This window comes from Falco punctatus (genome assembly GCF_963210335.1).
Source record: "Falco punctatus genome assembly, chromosome: 8".
Lineage (NCBI taxonomy): Eukaryota > Metazoa > Chordata > Aves > Falconiformes > Falconidae > Falco > Falco punctatus.
This window is the reverse complement of record NC_137588.1, coordinates 6,927,145-6,950,783: the sequence shown is the minus strand read 5'-3', so window position 1 is coordinate 6,950,783 and position 23,639 is coordinate 6,927,145. Positions and strand designations below refer to the sequence as shown.

The 23,639-nt window shown below is 48.4% G+C and overlaps 1 protein-coding gene across 1 annotated transcript in view; it reads left to right on the top strand.

Annotated features, from left to right (window-relative positions):
• TWIST2 (twist family bHLH transcription factor 2) overlaps positions 1-19,962 on the top strand; it is a 49,388-nt gene extending 29,426 nt beyond the window's left edge. Inside the window, exon 2 of the mRNA XM_080400704.1 lies at positions 19,193-19,962. The gene's annotated coding sequence lies outside the window, so the exon portion shown is untranslated. The remainder of the gene's footprint in view (positions 1-19,192) is intronic.
• The last annotated feature ends 3,677 nt before the right edge of the window (positions 19,963-23,639 follow it).

The window sequence follows — 23,639 nt, the reverse complement described above, 5'->3', positions numbered from 1 at the left end:
CCCACTTTCTTTCCCCCTCTGGTCCCAACCTTAGCCCCAAGCTGAGCTGAACCCCTACCAGCTCTCCCACAGGAGCAGCAGGTCCCCAGCTCAACGTGCTGCCAAGCCTGGGCTATGTCAAAATTCACCCTGATGGTTTTGCAGTTCCCCACCAGGCAGAGAGCCACTCTGTGTTGCTTGATCATGACTAACATGGTCAAACACCATTAAGTTGAAGCCTGATAAAACTATTTCACCCTCACTGTGTGCAAGTGCCCACTCCTCACCAGAGCATTGCATTTAAATTTGTCTTCAAACAACCCAGACTACCTTCCTATGATCTGTTATTAGGGAAGTGATGGGGCCCGATGAACAGACTGGAGCAGAGACATGAAGCCAAAGAGATTTAGAGCCTCTCCAGAGGCAAGATTATTATTTATTTATTTTAAAGAACCTAGGTTTCCTTAATCCTTTTTAGAACACCAGCCTACATTCATGTCAAGAGTCTTTATCATTTAGTTGCTCTTTGAATCTCTTGAAAAAACTTGAGCCCGAAACATACAAGACCAACAGAAGTAGGAATAAAGCAATATTTTCAAGTTTGATGTATACAGTTGGAAGTCCAGGAGAAGACGCAAGCTGGTTCAGAACAGCCCCTACATGTCCTGCTACTGCAGTGGCCCAAACCACCTCCACGGACATTTCTGGTCCCTGGACGAGACCACAGCAACTTTCCCTCAAAAGGCAGCCCTCAAACATCCCCTTGCCTCTCTTGTGCCTAGGAACAATCCTCAGCCAACACGATGAGTTGGCTGGGTCTCATCAGGTGATCCCCTGACCACACAGCAAGTCCCCCAAAAGCTAAGCATCTCATCCACAGCCCACATACAGGAAGATCTTGCAGACATGGAAGGGGGGAGCACCTCTAGAACAGATACAAAACACCGATTTCTGCGGTCAGAGCCTAGCTTGTGTAACCAGGCACAGTTCCACTGGAAGGAATCAACTCAGCTCCTTTCATCAACAGAGCATAGCTGGAAATAGTTTGGGTGGTTTAATACTGGAGAAGTCCAAGAGCCCCATCCCCAGATTTGAGACCATAACCAGAAATGGAAGAGCCAAGTGAGGTGGTGGGATTGGAATAAGGACATCTCTGGAAGGAAAAGCAATGCCAACGGTTCTCCTTAGCCTCTGGAGCTGCTGTGATACAGCACCCTCCAGCAGCTTTCTTACTCCAGCCCTACCTGATTTGGGGGCCAGCATGCAAACACTCAGAGATGAGCATAGATCCTTCCCTCGTACACACCAGGATGCTTTTGCAGCGTGCCCTGCCCTGGAAGGGGAAGCTCTGTGGTGCAATAACCCAGGAGAGTTTGCCAGAGAAGGACTGAGGGGCGGGAAGGGAAGAAGAAAGTATTTAATAAATCCCAAATCATTTTTAAAAATTCATTAGCTATTATTTCAGCTGCGTGACCTCCTGAAGGGACTTTCTAGAGGGCCAGATTATGCAGTCAACTAGAAACATAAATAAGTATGGAAAGGGCAGAGATCACTTTGCTCGGCCAAATCGTGTGGGATGTCAGGTTATGTTTCCTGTAGGGTGCATCCGTGCTCTTCCAGGAGACCAGTGTGGCCCAACAGCTCCCCCAGTCTGAGGACACCTCCCCAGCCGGCAGGCATGGCACAAGCAAATTAATTATTTTCATTTGGGGAGTGCTGATTTTCAAAGACTTCCTGCCAGTCCCGCAGGGACAGCAGCACGTTGCGTGGCTGCAAGGTTTCCAGCTGCGGATCAAGCAGGCTGCAGCTTCAGCCGTGCTGCAGAGGCCAGCTCGCAGCCAGGCACTTTGCTCCGGGTAAGGGTCCTTACCCTTCCGAGCTGCAGCACTCATATTCAGGTAGGGGAAACTTGCGAGTTCCTTTTCATTTGCATTTCTTAACTCCTTCAAGGAAAACGCACGTGCCCATGAGAACCAGCCAATCTTCCCGATCTTCGTTTCGTTCACTCTCTTATTGATGCTGATTTAAATAACTGCTGGTTTTGGGGAGCCTTTAAGTTGAGGAAGTGCTGATTCTTAGAAACCTGTTTGCCTTTTTAAGTGAGGATGCGGTAAGAAATACAGCTGGTCACATTTGCTAGGAGCTGAGGATCAGGTGAAAGAGGAGGCTTTTTTCTGCAAGGTGTGATGTGTAAAACCAGAACCTCTTTGGCTATCAGTGATATACCTATGGTTGTGCTCCCTAATAAATGAACACCAGCTTCACAGTATTACATGCACACCAGTATTTACCAATACAGGCAAGTGCTGTACTATAGGTGCCTGCATGTGTAGGGGGAGTATGCAGCATACGTATAGATATGATAAGACACTTCATCATGCCTTATGGCACCTCAAGTGCCTGAATAAGAGTAGCAACCAGAAATTTGAAAAGAAAATAATGGCATTTTTAACCACTAAAAAGCACAGAGAACTGAAAAGCGCTTAAAGTCGCTACAGACATCCTATACTCCTCCATACCTACAGTGTGTTTAAAGTCTAAATATGCTATCACAGATGATCTATGTATTGTGTGTAGCAGCATGCACACACACTCCTCTGGACAGAAAGATTTCCCTATACCCTACCTGCAGGGAATCTGATTTCTTAACGAGCCTTTAAAGCTTCCATCTCAATCACTCAGGGTAACATCCAGCCTCCCTCATGCTTCACCGACATACACATGCAGATTTAACCTGGAGAATAAGAAACTAAAGGAAACATAGCTGATGTTGGCAGAACAGCAAAACATGTAAAACTCGATTGCATAGAGCAGAAAAGCCGTTCAGGATCAGCTGCAAACCCAGGCAGTCAGATGAGAAGCTCACCACCAGCAGCTTCTCATCAAGCCCCTGATTCACAGGAGCACAAGCTTAGGTCAGGCACATCCTAGGACAGCTTGTGAAATTCAGAGGGACAGCATTGCCAAAGCCAGAGCACAAAGTCTTTGTTTTGAACAGATGCAGAATGCTCCTCTTCCTCGCCTCCCCCCACCCCCCCCCAAGGAGATTGCATCAGTACCACAGTAATACAGGTTATTAGCTCAGTGGGAACCTAGCAGAGTTCAGCCTCAAAGGTTCAAACAAGTCCAGCTTGCAGCTGGCAAACCTAAACAAGACCAGCCAGCTGGCGTTGAGCTGCGTCATCCACACTAATTTGGTTGAAAATGTTGACTTAACCCATTCATTTAATCACTGAAACCCGAAAAAACCTGACAACTGGAGACAAGGAAACACCATCTGCTTTTTGCAGAAAGACAGACTAGAAAAGACCATGTAAACCAATTTTCCAGAGCCTTTTCTAGGCTTCTGTGTGCACGCTGCGTACAAATCCAGTTCTTGGTAGTCATTTGCTCGCCTGCTTTGATTCAGCAGAGCACATTGCACATCCTTAGTGCATGTGCTAAATCTCACTGGCATCAACAGAGCTAACAGCGTGCATTTAGACATTAGGCATGTGATTAAATACTTCAGCAAATGGAGACAAGCTAAAGGCATGCTGACTTTTTTGCTCCTTTAGCAGAGAGATTTCATCTTTGCATGTTTCTTCCTCCATGGGTTTGAACTTGCTGGAGTGAAACTGTTTGTTCTCCTTTGAAAAATAGCAGCAAGGGAGCAATCAACTTTGTTTTACCTCTCATGAAGCCATAGACTCTGGAAATATGATGAAAAACTGACATGAGATCTCTGAAGTAGACAGCTTATTTATAGGCAAGAAACACAAAGCAGCAACGTAGCTTATTTATAGGAAAGAAACAAAGCAGCAACACAGAAGGCTGGTAGACAGCACACAGAATACACCACCTTCTGTGTCTACTCCCAGGTCTGTCCACTGATGCACATAAAAAAAAATTTTATAAGTTGTTAGTTAGTCATTGCAGAGGAAATTAAAACCCTCAGGACGTTAGTTTATGGGAGCGCAGGCTCCTGGAGCAGAGCAGCGGGTTGGGCAGCTCACAGCACCATCCAGGCTGGAAATGCATTGCTAAAGAGGTTGTGAGTAAGATCATTCCCTCTCCTGCTTCCCGTCACTTGCTTGCCCGGCATCACCCACATAACTGTTTCAGGAAAGCCTGTAAAGCTGCAGCCAACCTCAAGCCGAGTTATAAGCCATGATGCTAGCCTGATGAGTCTTGGAAAAAATAATGAATCACGGTTGCTCAGAGCCCGGACAGTGACGGGTGGGTTACTGCGATCTCCTCAGCAGACCGTGCTCCCGAAATAGGATGGTGACATCAGAAACCACAAAAACAAAGATAAAATATTTCACCCATGACCAGCCCCAAGGCACATTCACAGCTGCTGCGTTATTGCCCTCCTCACCAGAAAGCTCTGACATTACCTGAGCTAGGAGCCCACTCAGTAGCCACCAGCGCAGCCCGAGGGGCACAAACAGAGCCCAAACCCAACTCAGACAGTCAAGCTGTCAATCAACCAGAGCCAGCCAAGAGGTTTGAAGCAAATCAGATGAGTCCATACTGAAGCATAGCACATTCAAACAAAACAGCCCTCCACAGACTCCAAAACCCCGTCTAGCCATGCCAGTAACCATACCCACTGCCACTTGTCCTGCAAAGGTCCCCTGATGCAAAGCTGTGTTGAGCACCCCCAGGCAGCAGAGAACCAGCCTCAGGGAGGGGCTGGCAGGGAGATAGAAGAGGTCAGAGGGGTGGCTGGGCTGCTTATAAACACCGAGGCGGGGGAGGAGGGGGCTCATTAAGCTAAAGAGCAACACCTGGGTGAAAGGACTCAGGCTGAAATCTAGAGGGCTGATTTTAAGCTTGGGCAATGCCGTCTGCGTGGAAAGCAAAAGCTGTAAAGTTTACCAGGAGGGTTGTACAGTGCGGTACTTGCAGTGAAGACTGGGGTGAGGGGCCCAGGAGAGATGCAGGACCCAGGATGGCTCTTTCCAAGCTTGTGTCCATGTTAACATTGCTGCCAGACCATCAAAGACTCAAAGAGCCTCTGGGCACTAGCAGATAAAGAACACAAAGCAAGCCACGGTCTATCGGCGCACTTACTCAAAGTCACTATTGCTGTTCCCAGCGTTAGCATCAGTCACGTACAGGGTGCCCAAAGGGCGAATGCAGCTGAGCTGCTGTGCTCCTGTCCCGAGCTGTGCTCGCCCCAGCCCCGCACGTCAGCTGGTGGCTGTCTCTGAAGCACAGCGTGGTTAACATCACTGGCACGTGCCGGAGTGCCTCACTCAATGCCAAGTACTCCTTACCCTGGTGGGACTGTTTGGCGTATAAAAATGTAACTCCCTCTGCATGAGGGCAACACCCTGTAACCCCACGTATTTTAAAGAGTTGGACTATTCTTGCCATAAAAAAAGATCAGAGTAGCTTTATTGACTGCAGTGAAGTTAAGCCGGTTTATTCCAAGTGAGAATTTGGCCCCTTGACTTCAATGAAGCCGTGTTGATTAATCCCAGATGGAGACCTGGCCTGGTACAACCCCCTTTGAAAGTCCTGGGAGATTAGTAACACGTAGGCTGAATCACCACTGTTACTCAGAGCCTGGGTGGTTATCGCAAACCTGCACCTGCCGCCGCCTGAAACGCTGCCGGGCTGGGGCTCAGCAACTGCCATCACCGACTTCAGGGACCGGGGTGTGGTGAGCCAGGGCACATTCTTCAAACGCTGCCTCATGCTAGGGGGGAGATGCCAAAGTAGCGCCCTTTCCTCCGCAAACAGCTGGGAACGTCACCCAGGATGCGAGTCCCGGCTCTGCCAGAACCCGGGCAGGGTGTCATTGAGCATGTTGGGCAAGGAGAGAGGGCAACCCTGCTTCTTTGCATTAAGGGCTTTTCGTGATGCTCTGTAAAGATCTGGAAGTGTAAAAATTGAGGGTTAAACCCCCCAAGTTTCAGGGATCTGCCACAGCATCTGTTTGCCAGTTTTGAAGACCAAACACAACTTCAAGCAGCAAAGGGAAAACTTTCTTCCCTGCTCCAAATGCAACAACCCCAGGGTCTTTTTTCAGTAATCACCTCCAAGTTCCTCTCAGGGCAGGTAAAGGTTTGCTTCCCAGTGTTACAGGCGCAAGTGCCATACTCTTTGCAGGGAATGAATCCACTGAAAATTAAAATCGCTTGACTTTCACAGCAGTTCCTCTACACTAGCGCACACCCACACATGTGTGTGCCCGTAGAGAAGACGGTAAAGCTGTGCCATGCGGAGAAACACCAGAATAAACCAATTCAAAGGTGGGTGTTGGTGGGTTTTTGAGTCTCAGGTGGTAAAAATGCAGAGTGGACGGTATGTAGCCCATCTCCCCAGCACATCAAGCATGCAGAGGCGTTATTCCTGGCTATAGGACACCGACGTCTCTCCCCACATGGCTGGCTGGCGTTCCCCCTTTGTTTGCTTTGAGGTTGCATTGCGCAGGTCAAGGTGACAGCAAAAGGGCTCGGCGTTGCGTGCAGAGGAGGCACGGCATCGCCGTCAGGAGGAAAGAAATGCCTAAGCTTGCAGTTCCCTCGCCCCAGCTCTGCCTTCCAAGCGTTTCTGAAGTCAGGCATCTGGAGCGTGATGTAATCTGAAGATTGATCAGCAGCAGCACACGTACAGCTGCACACATCTGGCCTACAGGTGTTTCAGCTGCTATTTGTCAGTGACTGTATCGAACATTTAAAAGCACCCCGAGTTTGTAAGGCAATCATACCTGTCCCATGGATTGTTCACAGAAGTCCACGAAATGCCATTGATTTTATGCAAACTGTCTCTGCTTTTTAGTGGGTGGCCTCAGGCTTTTTTGGGTTTTTGTTTGTTTTTTTTTTTTTTTTTTCTAAGTAAGGAGTTTAAACCATGGATGCTTTTAAAGAAGGGATTTTGTTGTTGTTATTAATTCCATTGGCATTAATCTGCGTGGTTGAGTCAGTCATAATGGATGGCCGCTATCATTCACGTGCTGATTTACTCTTAGGAGTCAACTTTATTACGGAGTCTTTGTGCTGCACTGATGAGAAAAAAGCAGAGGCTGTTCCTCCTTGTGCTCAGCTATGTACAGGTACAGAAAGACTTACTCCCAAAGTACCTAATCTAAACAGGGGAGGGACAGGTAAAGTGGGGAAATGGGTTGGAGAGGTCTCATCCATGGGGTAGGATGGAGAGGTCTCATCCATGGGGTAGGACCTGCTGGTGCATCCCCGCGGGAAGCGACAAGCAGCGTTCTCTGCCTCTCGTGCGGTTTGCAAACCGCAGCTGAATCTATGTTGCACACAGGAAAAATAAGGAGAGCAGGGAAACTGCTGGCTGAGCAGGCCAGGCCGAAAGAGTTCCCTTGGAAAAAGAATAAAGCTGCAGATGTATATATTTATTTTTAGAGGTGTTTTTCCTAGGATTTGTATTATTTTGGCAGGAATGCAACAGGGAGGAGAAAAGGTTTCCCTTTGTCCAATACTCTTTGCTATTCTTAAATGGGGTGGAGGCAGCAGGGTATTTTACAGCCCATCCCATATCTCAGTTGTGTTTCTCCCTGTAGAGATGTACAGGGACCAGAGACACATTTCGCACTGACTGCCAGCGCTGTCAGAGCATGCTGCACACCCTGCTGCAAGCAGCACCCGCTGCCCCACGCCACCATCTTCACATATTCCCAGCCAGGAAGACCTATGTTTTTGTTGATGTTTTTCTCCCAGATAGTCTCAATCAACCTACGAAAACATGTTTGTCTCAAACGCCCATGTATTTCATATTTCACTTTCCAAACTGCTTAGTGCAGCTTAAGCCTTAGCTTGCAAGCTGGATTCATGCAGGGTAAGGTTTGCACATGGCTTTTGCCGTGAGCATCCCAGTGTATGGGCCATCTGTAGCAACTTTGCCCTCCTTACCTGACCTCTGCATAACACATTTCCATCGCTTTGGCACTGCTTTGGCTGTGCACTTCAGGCAGGGAGAACCAAGCGCCTGCCCAGAATTGCTTGTGGTCTGGCAGCTGGAGCTTGTATTGGTCTGAGAAGCCCAGAGACTGCAGGATGGGTAGCTCACGAGGCAGAGGAAGACATGAAATTACTTCCCTTACCCTTGGCACAAGTGCCACCAGCTTCAGAGCCACTCTTAAAGGACATGACCGTGTCTGTGCTACCTCTCCTCCCCAAGCCCATATCTTTTACTTGAGCTGCCCAAGAAGAACATCTCATTCCCTGCTTTTTTCCCCTCTGCCTCCTCCTTTATTCCACACCTTTCTTGTGCAAAGCCAGGCTTGTGTGTGAGTGCCTCTGGGGAGGGGAGATGAGACCAAGGAAACAGCAAAGGGCTTCCTCTGCTGCTCTGTCAGCCAGGAGGGCTGGTGGTGGCCGGCTCCCTCCTGTCCCTCTTTGCCCCCAGCTGCTGGTTTCCCCTGGCCACATGCCCTTTCATGGCTCAGGAGATGCTGGTGGTGTTCCCTCAGCGCTTGTTCGTCTGAGCCACCCACGAGGCAGCTGGGCAGAGCTGAGGACAGAGCTTAGATGGTCCTTTCAAATGTCGAAGCAGCTCTGCTTTTTCCTGCTCCAAGTGCTCATTAGCAGCTTCCGCCTTTGGGCAATTTCTAGCCGTGCTTTCAGTGATGTGCTGCCAAGATTTTAACAAGGGGCTCCCACAAACCTACCTCCTCCTCCTCCAGCTGCGACAAACCCCACTGCCCCGCAGAGGCCGATGCTCAGGCTGTGGAGGAGTGCAGGGCTGGGGGAAATGTTCCTTTGGGGCAGATCTTTCCTGTTTAAAGCTTTTTTAAAAAAATATTTAATTTTCTGGCGAGGGAGGGACGCAGCACCTCAGAGCAAACATTACTTAACTGCCCGGAGGTTGCTGCAGAGAGGCAGGACATACCACAGGAACTCTGAGCATCCCAGAAGCAAAATGCTTCCTTGCAGAGTTCTCGCTTTTCCTCCCTACCGTGAGGCCAGCTCCAGGTGACTGATTTTATCTGAGCTGGGGCAACCACCCACAAGCCAAAATGCCAGAGCAGCAGCTTTCTGTAGGTTCTCCAGGGCCCCAAAGGGCAAGTTTTTCCATGGGAAGTTGTTGAGCCCACAAGTTTCTGTGTGCGATGGAGGCCACCTCAGTTTTCTGACATTGATGGGCATGGATGAGCTATGCCAATCCACATCAGGGCAGAGCTGGTTTCCCAGAGGAGCTCTGAGCTTGCAGGTATCTCACAGATCCAGGATGGGGCTGCACCAGCCCTCCAGTTTCTCTCTTTGGTGAGCACCTCTCTGTTCTTCTCAAGTGGAAAGGACCTGAAGCCCCAAGGAAAGCCCAACATCTTGGTTATCAAGACCTAAGGAAAAACTGAGATCAGAGCATGCAGAGGTGTTAAACTTGTTTGTGAGGGTCGTGGTCTCCCTGGTGCTGGAGACACCTCTTCTGCTCCAGGCAGTGTAGCCTTGCTGAGGTACGCTTGAAACTGGAGGAAGGTGAAAGCTCGTTTTCCACCTTAATTATGAACTAGGTGCAAGATCAGCTGCTTGATACCAAGAGTAAAGTGTGTGTGGGTCAAAACAGTCAACTAACTGCTGATTAATATGTTCCTAGATAAGCCCATAGATTATAGATTAATAAAGCAGTTTAAATACAGGCCATTCTGGTAAACACAGCAGTGTCAACTGCACTGCACCCATGCAAGCCAATGGTATCTCATGCCCTTCTAAAATGTGAGTTTTCTACATTTTGTTAATTTGGTTTTAATTTAAAAAAAAAAAATCTGGTGAAAAGGAAAGAAAAAATAAAGCGACAAATACATTGCAGCATTGTTAAGCTGGATTCAAGCATCTTACAGGTCTGGCAGCTCTTCCAGGACAGCATGGTCAGACACTTATTCCACAGATAGGTGGATAGGATAGGACAGGATAGGATAGGGTAGGATAGGATGGGATAGGATAGGATAGGATAATGCCTATTTAGATGGGTGGTCATGGGCAGCAATGAACCTTTCTGCAACAGAATGAGGGGTGAAAAAAAGAAGGATTTAAAGCAAGATTATTTAGTCATTTCAGCCAATGCTGGCTGCTTGCTGACATCAGGCTTATTTTGAAAAAAATTGAATCAGTCCACTTCTGTCTGCTGTGGGTAGGTATTTAGGAGAGGAGCACTCGCAAGTACCCCAGATCTCTCTCGGCTGTGGGTGAGGAACCGTTTTTGGCAACCGGTCCCATTCCCAGCCTCGCGAGTGTGCCCCATCCTGCTCTGCTGGCCAGGATGAGGCACAGGCAGGAGGGACCAGGCCCACCGGCTCTCCCCTCGGTTCCTTTTTCTGGCGTTGCCTCTTTAGGATCTTTCACTGCCGCGATTTTTCCCTGACAGTGAGGTGTGAGCCAGCCATTGACCTCTCTCGACAGTGCACAGGATGGGCTGGGGAGACAGAAACAGTCTCAGAGGGAGGAGAAAAGGCTTCCTCCTCCATTTTCTTACGACACATCCCCATCAAACAGCTAGTTACGCTCCTGATAACAAACCAGGGATCTGCCAGACACAGGGAGGATGTTTTCCCTCAAAGCAGCCATGGGCAGATAAATCCTCCAAGGTCTGAAAATCCTGGGCTAAATTAGATTAGAGGCTTTCCTCTAGACAGTGAGGGCTACGTTTGGTGATAGCCTGGGGGGGACCTTCGGCTCAGGAATGAACAACTGTGAGGGATATGTTTTTAAATGGTTTCCCAGCTGTAAGATGCACATAATTGTGGCTTTCCTTCATCTGGGAGACTTCAAGAGCGGATGGTTGATAAGGGTTCATACCAGCAAAGGCAGAAAAACACAAGCCAAGGTATCTGGTTTCAGTCTGTCCGTACCCACAGCATTAGATCTGATTTTGGCCCTCTCTCCCCCCCTGCATGTACACAATTATCTGAATTCCTTTCTCCGCTGCTTCCTCCCCTCTGAAGCCTTGCAGACCGGCCCTGCTGCCTTTTCCATTGCTTAAGGGACAGCCGTGCATTCGGACTCTCTCCTTTCCTGGCCCACGGAGGGGTCGGTGCCACAACCACAAGGACCAGCACTCCTTGGAGGGCAGGAAGCAACCACTAGGGTGGATATTTAATCCCCATCCCCATCTTTTTAGCTTTGTGTGGTGGGAAAAACCCTAAAAATCAAGGGATTTCTGCTATTTTAAGGTGCCGTTCTTTTGTGCCTCGGTTTCCCCATTGTGTCTCACCTCTGCTGTTTGCCTCTGGTCATGTTCAGAAAGAGGTCCTCCAGCCCCTTGCATTGCAGCTGGGTATCCCCAGGGACTATTCCACAGGCAAGCACGGGGTGGTTTCCCAAGGCAAATGTGTGGGCAGCAAGCTAGATGCGGTCAAGGACACAACTGAAGCGTTGGTGTCCCACCTCATGCCGCTGCCCTCTTGTTTTTCCCCATCCAGGCACCCTGTTGTGGTGCGGTCCAACAGCGGAAGGGGGACCGTTTCCAAAATGCTGGTATGTGGAAACGGCTTTCCAAGTATGGCTCTCCATCCTTCCCAGGGACTGCCAAATGCTGGATTTTCCCTCAAGGGAGCGCAAGCGCTTACTTGCTCGCAAAGGTCCCACTGCTACTAAGCAATATGGTATCTTTCCTAAAAAGTTGCATTTTTGCACCATCCACATCACAGAAATGTTTTAAATTTCACATATGCGCTGCTGTCCACTTTGGCTCTAGGGATAGCTGACAAGTGCATAAAATAATTCGAGAATATCCCTTTGGTAGAGATCCAGCCAATGCCTGCAGTGAGTCGGTTTACGTATGCCATATGCAGAACAGCATATCCCTTCTTCCTTTGACTTTGCTGTAAAAATACTTGAGCATACACTAAACCATGCATAAACACAAGCAAAACGTGCAGATGGCGTTTTCCCACCCTTAAACAGAACAAAGACTGTGTTTCCACAATCACACCTAAAGATTTAACCAATGCAGCTGAAATTCTCCATGTGTTTTAGTTTGGGTTTTAGCCTTTTGATGCAAGTTGAAAGTAGACACTTCAGCACAGGAATTGCAGAATTGAAAAGCCTTTGAAAAATTCCCCTGGCGTCACTCTGACGACTCTTTCTGACATCTAGGTTTGACTGACACAGCAAAAGCTTCTCTACAAACTCGAGGAACAGGTGGGGCAGCCTTCAGCTGTGGAGAAATTGCTCTTGTTTTGTTCAGGTGAAGCAGGCAGAGAAAGGAGAGCATCAAGTGAAGAAGCTCCTTCGTAGGAGGACTCAGGGGGTTTGTGAGCACGGCAGGAGGGAGGCAAGGCTGCGTGCACAGCCTGCGCTTGGGCATACCTTAACTTCAGCTTGCTACGTGACACCAGGTGCTTCTGCGGGCAGCAGGAAGGCAAGAAGCATCCCACCTGCCAGGGTTAAGGAACCATGCTGGTTTCCTAAAGTTTGCCCAGGCACTCTGCTGGGAACACAAGTCACCTAATCTAGGTGGCAAATTTTGCCTATGTACATCCCAACTTGCTTGGAGTCCAGCTCCAAGCCCACTCCCGGCATCCACCACCTCACCTCCACCCTAGCACATCTCTGCTGCTTCACGGTGGCTGTGATAAAAGCCGAGCCAGAATAACTCCCCATCCTTCCTGCCTTAGGTCTGCTTCATATGGCTCACAGAAACACTCAGCCCATGCATAGTTGGAAGGCAATTTTGGGAGGCTCAGAACTAGGTCAAAACAAACTTAATTTCCTCCAGGTCCAGGTGGGACGTCGCTTTGCAAGCCGGGCGATTTGCACGCTGCCTTTCAGCTTTCCACCCGCTGCTGTCCCAGCCTCCAGCACACGGTCACGGGGAAGCCTTCAGCATTTTTGGAGCGCGGCTGTTTTCCACTCTCCCCGTGCTCTGAAACAGCTGGACCGTTTTTACCCAGGCTCCAGAAAACAAAAACAATGACAAGAAAGAGGAATCACCGTTGGGCATGGAAATTTTTCAGCTCAAGTGGCGTAAGTTTCAGAAGGTTTCGAGCAGATAAAAAAAAAAAACACAGGAGGCTGGAAGGCAAAGCGTACAAAGCTGACCGTGGACATTCCGATTGATACGTGCCATATGCTTTTTTAAAGCAGTCGTTCCCAAGGCAGCTGGGAGCGATGGTCCCTGGTTTGATCCAGGACCCAGGAATGAGCGGAGGAATGAGCAAGGTTAAGGGTGAACTGAGGGCATTTGGCTGTTGAGCACCTTGTGTAGGGACCCTGCCCATGGTGGTAACAACCTCTGCCAGATTAGGTGATTTCTCGGTCCCCAGCAAGAGCCTCCTGGGTATCTCAGGCCTCTGCACTTCAAGCTGCCATGTAGATCTTAATGACAGTCCCCTTGGCTGGCAAATCTGGCGTTGAGTTGGGTCACAGAGGTGGGGAGAGAGGAGCATGGGATGCTCGCAGGAGCCCAGGTTGCCTGCCATGGGTTGCATCTAGCCTGCTGTCTCGGTAGCCAGGCCAGACAGAGCTCTCTTGGCCAGGAGCAATCCAAATCCAGACTTTCTGGCCTGAGAGTCAAGACGCTGAGATTTGTCCTCCCCTTCAGTTTGGCATTTCATAATCTAAAAAAGAACAACCCGAATTCTGGAGTTGCTTGCTTTGGCATTTCAAAAATTCACGCCAGCCCATGCTGACCTTTTCTCTCCGAAGGCACGGGGGCTGACACGTGCACCCCCAAGTCACGTTTTGCATTGTTCGTTGTTGTTTGTCCCTGTCCCCGTGCCTACGCGGCAGGATGCACGCAGCGCTGGTGCGGCAGGCGGGCGTACCGGGGGTATGACATAATGCAATAACCAAACTAGCTGCATTTATTTATTTTGAAAAAAATATTAAGGGCAGCTGCTACTTAGTGCCGACTGAAACATTTTATTGATTTTTCTAAAGCAGGAGTGTCCCCTTTTGTGTTGTATCCCAGCATTGCTGCAGCCCGGTGGTTGGACTATTCCAGAATAACTCATCTACATCACATTTTCCTCCTCTCGATAAATATATAGAGGCTCTCCAGCCCTGAAGGTACACACTGGGTAACAACTGGAGAGGTCAGTGCCTGACATGCTTGCTCTGCCCCATATTCTTCAGGTGTTACCTCCAAGCAGACCCAAGTCAACAGGCAACTTCTACCCCATTCAGCCTGCAGCATGCTCGTAACCTCTCACCAGCTGTTTTGCAGCACCTAGCACAATAAAGCCTTAATTAACAGCACAGACAAGGACCAGTGATAGCCAAAGTAGGCTTTTCTTGTACATTTCCTTACATTAATCCTTTCTGGTTATTCCCAGTTTGGAAGGATGAGTTTTGAGATGGTGGCGATAGGGATCTCCAACTAAGTTTGTTTGGCGCTTTCTCATGGGTTGGTTTAACATTTGCTTCCTCCGTGTGTGTTTGTTTCCCGGGGAGGAAGATCACGGAGCTCCTCTGTCACCTGCGCCCAGCCACGCTGCTGGCTCTGCTTACACCCTGCCTCCTCACCCCCGGCAGCCCCACCGCTCACAGCAAGGCTGCCCCCCACTCCAAGCCCCCACAGCCTGCAAAAAAAAAACAACCCTTGAATTTAATATCCCATTAAAATGAATGTTGTGGGGGTGCTTAAAGAGCAGGCGCAGTCTGAGGAGAGAGACTTCAAAGGAGGCAAAACAAGGCAGCAGGGATGGTGCCGAAGGCAGCAGAGCTGCTGGGACAACGCGGGCCGGGAGCACTGGGGCAGCCACACGCGGGGTCGGCGAGGAGCATGCCCACTGCTGCCACATGTAAGAAATTCGTTCTTGCAATTCAAACTCCTTTCAGCAAGGATGCTTGGTCAGAAACCACATGCCCTCCAGAGGTGCCTGAAGGGAGCATCGTCAGCCCACGAACAGTGTGCCCTGCACCAACCCACGGAATGGGGCTGGGGTCTCAGCTTTGACCCACGCTGGTTTTTACTTCCCCAAGTTGAAGGGGAACGGGGGAGGAAACCATCTATAAACTCGTTTGGTGACTGCCACAATCAGTACCAGGTGGTTCGGGGTGTGTGCTGCACCACCTTGCCGCTTGTCCCCCTCATCTCCCCACTCACTGCCTGACCCTGTCCCCAGCCCCAAACACAAGGCAAGAAGGTGGGCCAGCAATTTCTGGTATGGATTTTGGCTGGCCAAAACCCACATGGAGGGAGAAAGGTTGGGCCCCAGGAGCAGAACCATTTTTTTACATTCCCAGCTTGAAAAGAAGTTGAAAAATCATCCTAAAAAAAACACCAAACCAAACAAAAAAACCCCAAACCAACCAAAACAAACACCAAAACAAAACTCAACAAACAAACTCAAACAGTTTTGCTGCATTTCCTATTTCCTTTGCACTCTTGGTCATGTTATGGAAATTATTTCAATCCCTTTGTAACCCAAACCGCCCTAATCCTATATAAGCAAAGACCTTGGGGACCTGTTGCAAAATTTCCTGCAACGAGGGCTGTGCTCTTGCTGCCACCTTACATCAACCCAGCAGCTCTCAGCTCTTGTTTCTGGGCTGTGCTCTTGGGCTGGAGAATGCTCCTTATGTGGCTGGGAAATGCTCCTAAAGCAAGGAAAAAATAGAGCAGCGAGCCCCCAATTCACTGTACAGAGGAAACTGCGTTAGGTCTGCAATACACCAATGCGCAACAACTGTACTCTGTGTTACAAGCTGCAGCGTAAGAGAAACACTTGGAAACTATGTTCAGCTGAGAGCTTCACCATGCATGTATCATCTCTCGGTCCCAGCACGATAATCATGCACTGTTATACTACAGTATTATACCCTTCAGCTATACCTTGGGGAATCATAAGATGCCTTACGGGCACCAGTGGGTTAGAAACCACAAGCACTGTAAGAGACAAAAGGATGTACTTCAATTTCCCAACCAGGGAAACTGAGGCACATGCAGGGGTGAACAATTACATGGCAAACCTGTGCATGAGCTGGAATTAAAACCAAGCTCTGCAAAGTCCTGCTGTGCTACCACGTCACCTTAAAGCCAGGAAGGAGTTCTGCTCCCTCCCTGTGATATCTGCTGTGGGCTTGGCTGATTCTTTTAAGAATAAGTCCCATAGATCCATCCCTCGTCATTCAGCAGCCGTAGGAAGCCTGCAGCCCTTCACGCAGGAGCGTTAGGGAGCCTCGGTGGGTCCGGCTCAGGGGGCTGCATCCGATGGGTGCCACAGGAGCAGCCAGCAGCTGAGTGCCTTGGCAGGCTTTGACAAACACCTTTCTGAGTGCCTCTGGGATCAAAGGATTATAAACATGAAGCACGACCTTGGGAAGGTCCATTAGAGCACAAAATCGGTATGGGAAACTTCTCCATAATTTAAGGGGGGGGAGAGCCAGAAGGGCTCCATAGACTCATTTTATAGCTCCTGAAGGCAAGCGGGGCTGTGCTTCCCCTTCTGGTGATCAGAGCCAGCCCTCCTCGGGGCCCAGGCACAAGGCACTGGGCTTACTGGGACACGTCAAGATGGGCTTTGCAGAAACAAGGGGCAGGAGGAGGCAGCCACCACAAAGAGTCTGCAGCAGTGGTGTGGCAGCACCGGCTAGGAAGGGAGGAAAGACCATCCCGCAGGTTTTTGGGGGTATTATCCCTCTTCCTCAGCCAGGAGCTGATCCTCCTTCACCCTGCAAGACCCAAATTACAGCGAGCGAGGACCAGGTTTCTAAGATGAGGGTCACAAGGCAGATTCAGAGTACAATTTCTCCAGTATACATAGCACTCTTAAGCAAAGTGAGAAGCTGCTGAACTCTCCTCACCTTATCAAGCTCCATGTGGGATGCTAGCAGGTTTTTTTTTAGTACAGTACTCCTCTATTTGAGTGACCTGGAGAGGGTAAGTGAGGGGGAACTGGTTGGGTGCAGACTTCACACATCTCATCATCACTTCTCTGCCTGCAGTGGACACGTTTCCACACATCCCACCACCCAAGCCTGTCCCTCATGCAACAAGCAGATGTCCACCTCCTGTTACCATTGATGTGTTTTTAAAATTTCCACTTGGAGCCAGATTTTCAAAACCAGTCAACATCCAGCATCCCAAAGGTCCAGAGAAGAAGAAACAGATGTAATAGGTTACTCATCTTGTGTACTTCTTTCCTTCTCTCGTGCTGACAGATTGGCTCTGCGGATTAGCGGGTTTTACTCTTTGATGGGGATCTTATATGGAATATGTGGTAAGAACAAGCAGCAAAATGTTACATGACATGAACTGAAACACAAATACATGTCAAGATGGGGAGAATAGCCCCTTCATGGCCAGATATAGCATCTCCCTTTGGGTGACCTCTATATCTTGTCATAATATTGCTCCATCGGCTGAGACAGGCTGCTTTAACATGTGGTGAACGAGCACAGAAAACAGCAGTGAAAATGGCTTACCAGATCATCTGGTCATGGCAGGGCTGATAACCAGGTATTAGCCAAGCGATGGCTGAGCAGCAGCCACATCTGCCTGCCGTGACTCTGGTCCTGGTGCCCTGTGTGGGATGGGCAAGGACGGGTTAAGCCCTGGGAGCATGGCAGGGGACCTGGCAGAGCCATGCCAGAGCCCTGGGCCACTGCAGCGCTGCTGTCCACAGGGTAGACCACGCTCATTCACCTCATTGTAATGGGGAAGCAAAGTTAGCACTGAGATGCTGTGAAATTCCCATTTTTCCAGTTGGCTGGAGCCAAAAGAGCTCCTGGAAACTGCAAAAAAAAAAAAAATCCCAACCAAAACAGTGACAATGAGACCACCAGCAGCAGCCAGAGCAGAGCATTTTACCTGGGGTTAAAGACATTGGCTTGCAAATCACCAGCTTTGCTCTAAGAGCAGCTTTGTGCTGACCTCTCCAGTCTTGGCTGGGATTTAAAAAATCAGTGGAAACAGATCAGCTCAGTATTGCTTTCTACCTGGTTTCACTTTGTTTTACATGGCAGCCAGGTTCAGAGACGAACAGGGCACAGCGATACCTTGTCTAGCTGGCAGTGAGCATCCTCCACCCCTTCTGCTTGCTGGGGAAAATAATAAAAAAAAAAAAAAAAAAAAAAAAAAGACAATCAGAAAATCACTCCATGATGTCTTCCTCCACCCCTGCATTTTATTTTCCTTTCCTGAGTCCCTCCCAGGCCAGGGCTGCCTCAACACTGGTGTTAGGGAAGGGCCAGCCTCTCATCTGTCAGACGTGCGTGTACACGAGCCACCGCCACTCACACACACCCAGCAGTTCAGCTTTTCTAAGTGGTCCTGGGCAGCTTGTCAAGCCCCAAGCTCATCTGCAGAATGTGGTTGTAATTAGGTAATTAATAACTTTGAGAAGGAAAGGAAAGGAAATAAGCTAAATGGAAGCTTTCCTTAGTGGGAGGAAATAATTATATCTGCTTTTTGATATATGAGCTGAGGTGGCTTTCTGAAGGCAGAAACAGCATCGTGCCTGCAAAGCCATCCCTCCCCCAGGTTAGATTGGATCTCTCATGGGCACTGTTGGGTCACAGAGTTTGTCTCACCCGCCCACAAATGAGCAGCAGCAGGTTGTTGCAGATCAGAGCAAACCCCGCAGGCGACAGCGCTCCCCAACATGTTGCTGAATCCTGTCACATCCAGATAAATGGAGCAGAGAAGAGCCGATATGCAGGGCTGGGTCACCAGGAACCGCATGGGAAACAGGAGTTTAGCACAGCTCCTCAGGGCTGGAGATGCTGCTGTCAGCATATGGACTTTTCGATGGTTGCATTGCTCCTGCCTATGGATTTATCATTTCACAGTGCAATGCAAAAAAAGGCTGTGACATTACCAGCCTCTGGACTTAGGCTATACATCCAAAAGTCAAAGGAATTCTTAAGTTTAAGCTGATTTGTTGTTGTTGTTGTTGGTTTTGGATGTGCTTTGATATTGCCTAAACGTGTTACCCCAGGATGGACGGAAAACATATTCAGTTCCAGCAGGGTTTGCCTGATTTTACAGGAGGAGCCACTGTGGATGGAGTTTCTAAAGCCCATCTCGAATGCCTGAGCATCCCATCTCCCTGTTTCGCTTGCTTAAGGGGCGGTGAGGGCCGCTCCTGATGCGTCGGATCTTGCCCAGATGCTGGATTAACGATGTGGCTCCACGCTGCTGGGACCAAGGGCAGGCTTCAGCACGTGGTCACAGGTGTTGGTGAATCACAGCCTTGATTCGTAAGGGAAAAGAACTTATCAAACATATCTCAGAAAGATGTCCTGTATTCAATGTATTTATTTTTCTTTTCTTTCTTTCTTTTTTTTTCTTTTTTTCTTCTTCTCTCCAGACTGTCCAGTGTCTGAGACTGAAGTGGAATTGGGATATATCCAAGTTTGTAGCTTCTGAAACCTTAACAACCTCAAGTAAACTGGTCCAAAAGACCCCTCTTGACCTCCCTCGCTCTGAACTCTTGCGGAGCACTTAGACTGAACAGAAAACAGCACCAAAGCTAACGGTCTGAAACTTTGCAACATCTCTCCCCAAGCGACTGACCAAAGAGAAAAGAGAAGCAACATTCCTGGTTGTTCGTTATTGTTGGGTTTTGTATCTGTCTGTCTGTGTGTTTGGTCTTATTTCAGATTTATTTTTTTTTTTCTGAAAAATCTTAATTCAGGAATACATTTATGAGAAATCTTTGGGTTCGGATTTTGCTTCCCCTTAGCTGTATTCTTTTGTATGCGTGTGTGTGTGTGTGTGTCTATTTTTTAAAGTTCAAAACCTGATTTCTTGTACAGTAACATCAAAACTGGACCAAGGCTCTCAGAAAAAAAAAAAAAAAAGAAGAAAAAAGCCCACCATGTCCCCAGCTCCCTGCATGATTTGTTTCAAGTACAGCCTGGATTACAAACTGCCCTCCACACTCTACTGCTCTTCCTTATTGCTCCATGATTTGCTACCGCTCACCCCCTCCCTCCCCACCTTTTTTTTTTTTTTCATTTTCTGTTCTAGTGTATATGTTGCTTATTTGTTTTATTTATTGAGATATTTTTAACGAGCTAAGAGACTGCAATGTCGCTGTGTATACTGCTTCTCTTGCCAATAAAAATAAAGATGTCATGCAGCTACTGCGGGTGTGAGATTTACATTCTTGCCTGCACGGCTCCGAGCAGAAGCTGAGCCGCTTCCTTGCACCCCGCAATGTTTCGACACTCACTGGTTTGGCTAAAAGCTGTTTCCCAGGTAGTGAGCGATGGGGTGCAGAAGGTACGAGCATCACTTGTCCGGGCTGATGTCTGCCTGCATGTACCAGGAGTAGTTGGTGATTTACTTGCACCCTGGCAAAGCAGGTTTGCTCAGGCTGCAGGTGCTGCAGAGGGGGCATGCACTTCTTCAGCACCGTGGTCTCCAGTGCACCACTCGAGTAGCTTCTGCTGTCAGCAGAGCCTTTATTAAGCAAAATCCAACAAATCTCAGTATGCATCAGACCCACCGGTCTGCACGCTTGCCTTCCCCTAGAGTAATAAGTTGGTCTCCCTCACGCTTGCCGGTGGGAATGCGAAGGGCAAGCACTTCTCAACGAGAAGAGGGGCTGCACGCTGCTGTGCAAGGTGCTGCACGAGCACACCATGATGGAAAAGCTGTGCCCATGACCCAGAGAGGCCTTTGCATATAGTGCCCAGAAGAGATGCATAACCCACAACAGCCAGCTGCACTACAGAAACGGTCACCCAGAGCCGCTGATCTGCTCCTCCTTCCCTCTTACCTTCCACCCTGCGAGCAAACACTGGTGGGCTTCGCTAGTGCTCACTCACCTTCCTCCTCCGCCTTGCAGAGCCCCATCAGACACTTGGTCCCCATCAGACACACTGAAGCCAGGCTTCAATTTCCAGGTCATACATAACATGTTTAAAAATAATTAATAAGAAAACCACCAGTTTTAAAAATTACTTTAAAGAACAATCATGGATCTGGAAACATGGGTCTAAATTATCCCAAATGACCTTTTGCTCTCACACCCTTTCCTTGCTGGATTAACAACATTAATTAGCTTGAGAGCATCTGTGCTGCAATAGTGAGGTGACAGAGAGAGATTGATTAAAGGGCAGGTCTAAGGCACAGGCAGTTTGGAAGCCTCAGCATTCATTGTTGGGATTATCAACTTTGCAAAGCAAGAGGCAAACCAGATCTTTGTAAGAAAGATCTGCTCAGAAATTGGCAGGGAGTGATGTACTGGGAGAGACGGGGGAGAAAAGATGGTGAAGGATAATTGACTCTGGGGAAAAAAAAAAAACCAACAATGCTGTGGTGTCTAGAGCCATTAAAAAATAAATCATGTCATTCCATCTAAACTAACTTCAGAGAAAAACATTTTAGCATGCCAAATCAAGAACATACATGTGTGTATCAGATGCATTAATTGCCTGATAGGTTTCAGAGCTTGAACATCAAATGTTTATTTTAAAACAAGTGCAGTTGCATAGAGTAAAATATATCACATCCATTAGAAGCTCTTACTTTCTTAAAAGTAAATGACATCTCAGTCTGGACTTTTGGTACCAGCAGAGCCAAAAATGCCATTTAAGAAGGTGAACTTAACAGATGTCACAAGATGCAGCATGTCACACAGCAAACGGGATTATTCTTTTTTCCCCAGGGTATGTGCGTTTGTGTGTTAGTTAGTGCAACTTTGTGAATCTTTAATGATGCTCCAGATTGCATCAAACTGATTTCACCATAAGGAATGACATTTCTCCATGCCTGGCCACCTAAATTCAACTTCAGCTTTATTAAAGGCTTGTCAGAAGAGCCTGTTGTGCAGCTCCGCTCTCCCAGGACATGAGCAGGACCAGGAGGAGATGGTCAGACCTTCCCAAGCAGTTGCCACCATAGCTGCTATCTGCCTGCCTTCATGCTACACGGGGTCTCCGAGCTGCTGAACCCCACACTCCCATACCATGCATTCAAGGACCTGTCACGGTAGATCAAAGCATTTGACCTCTCTCTCTGCAAAGTGCACTAGCAACTACCAGTGAAAATAAATGCTCACCAGCACGCACGGGTACCTCTTCCATGAATTCTGGGGGTTAGGCCAGGCTCCTGTGGGTGAATGGCCTGGGAGAGGTAAATTTGGAGCCCAGAGGTATGCTGTGACATTTATTTTTTTTCAGGCAGAAAAAGTAATAACTGTAAAATCTGCTCAGGCCAGCCAGCGAACAGCCGTGCCCTGGGGCTCGGATGAGTGGTTTCAGTTCCTGAGGGAAGCACTAAGGCTATCAAACACTCCAAAAAGTCCTGACAATTTGAGAGCTGTAAACTCTCCAGATAACAGATTTTTAACAGAAAAAAAACATTTGAATTGATGAATAGAAAGACACGTGTTTCAATCAGCTGCTGAAAAGGCTTTTCATCTTGTGCGAGTTCATCTCACACGAGCTGCAGCCCGCAGCCGGTGATGTGGGTCAGTTAGGAAGAAGCTGAAGTAAAAGGTAAGACTCAGACCCTAAAACTGCAGCTGTGTTGTCATGCACAGGACATAACATAGATATATTTGCTTTTCTTTTTCATACGTAGGAGTTTTATATAATAATAACACTAATATAACAGCATTTATCACACCCTTCACCCAAATTCCCAAGGGGATTAAATGAATCCTTCCCAATCCCACCCCTGCATGAAACCTCAGTGCCCTGTGAGAGATGATGAGATGTGCCCAAGGGCAGGGACAGACTGTCCTGTGCAAAAGAGAATGCAACAAAAAGAAACCCTTGATGCAGCAGGCTCAGTTGCAAGCGATAGCTCCCAACAACAGGGTTGCTCCTCCGTGGCGGCACGCACGCACATGCGGAGCCTGGCTAAATACTGGTCCTGGACCGTTTAGTCTCTGCATACGTGAAAGGCTACAGAAAGCACCCAGTGCATGCTATTTTGTGCAGGGGTCCAGCTAACAAAGCAAAATATTCACTGAAAAGAAGCGAGGCACTGAGGTAGTGATGTAAAGCATACCGATACCTTTATATTTTTTAGGGTTTTTTTACTCGATTCCAGCTCTACTTAACACCACCAAACCCCTCTATTTTCAAAACAGGGGGGAAAAGTCTTCAGCTGCCACTCATATTTTCAGCTAAAGTCCTTGATACAGACCAAATGGAAAAATAATTAAAACCTCCCACCCTAAAATGAACAAATCCAAACCCCAAGTCCCATCCCTTGGGATCTCTTTTCTCCCTGGCCTCCCCCAAGGCCACCCCCTTTTCATGCAACTGGGGGACGCTAACAGCAAGGAGGGACTGGGGAAGGGGGAAGCACTGAAAATTTTTCCCAGTGATGCTTGTAAACTTGGAGCCCTTGCTTTGGCTGGGACCATCCAGGCACCCCTGGAAGAGTGACAGCAAAGAGAGGTCTATGTTGGTTAGCATCGTCTCAGCGCTGAGACCTCGGCTAGGGGAGCTTGCATCCCACCCAAACCTGGGAGAGGAGGGAGCCCCTGAGCCTTCAGGACACCTACATGCAGTCAGCTGTATGATCAGGACAATGATAAATCTTCCATTTACTGCTGTTACGAAGCGTAGTGACAAAGTGGCCTTTATCAGGTCTTTTATCACGATTAAAATTGTACCCAGAAATCACAAGTGATGTGAAAGATTTTTGCTGAAACTAATCTTGTGTGTCACCTGGCCAGGCTTGAGGAGCAAAGCATTGCAGGTCGTCATCCCCCATAGGGCACAACCCTCGTTCCAGTACGGACGTGGCCTCCATCCGTTCTGCCCAGCTTTGCTCACAGCATTGACCAGAAA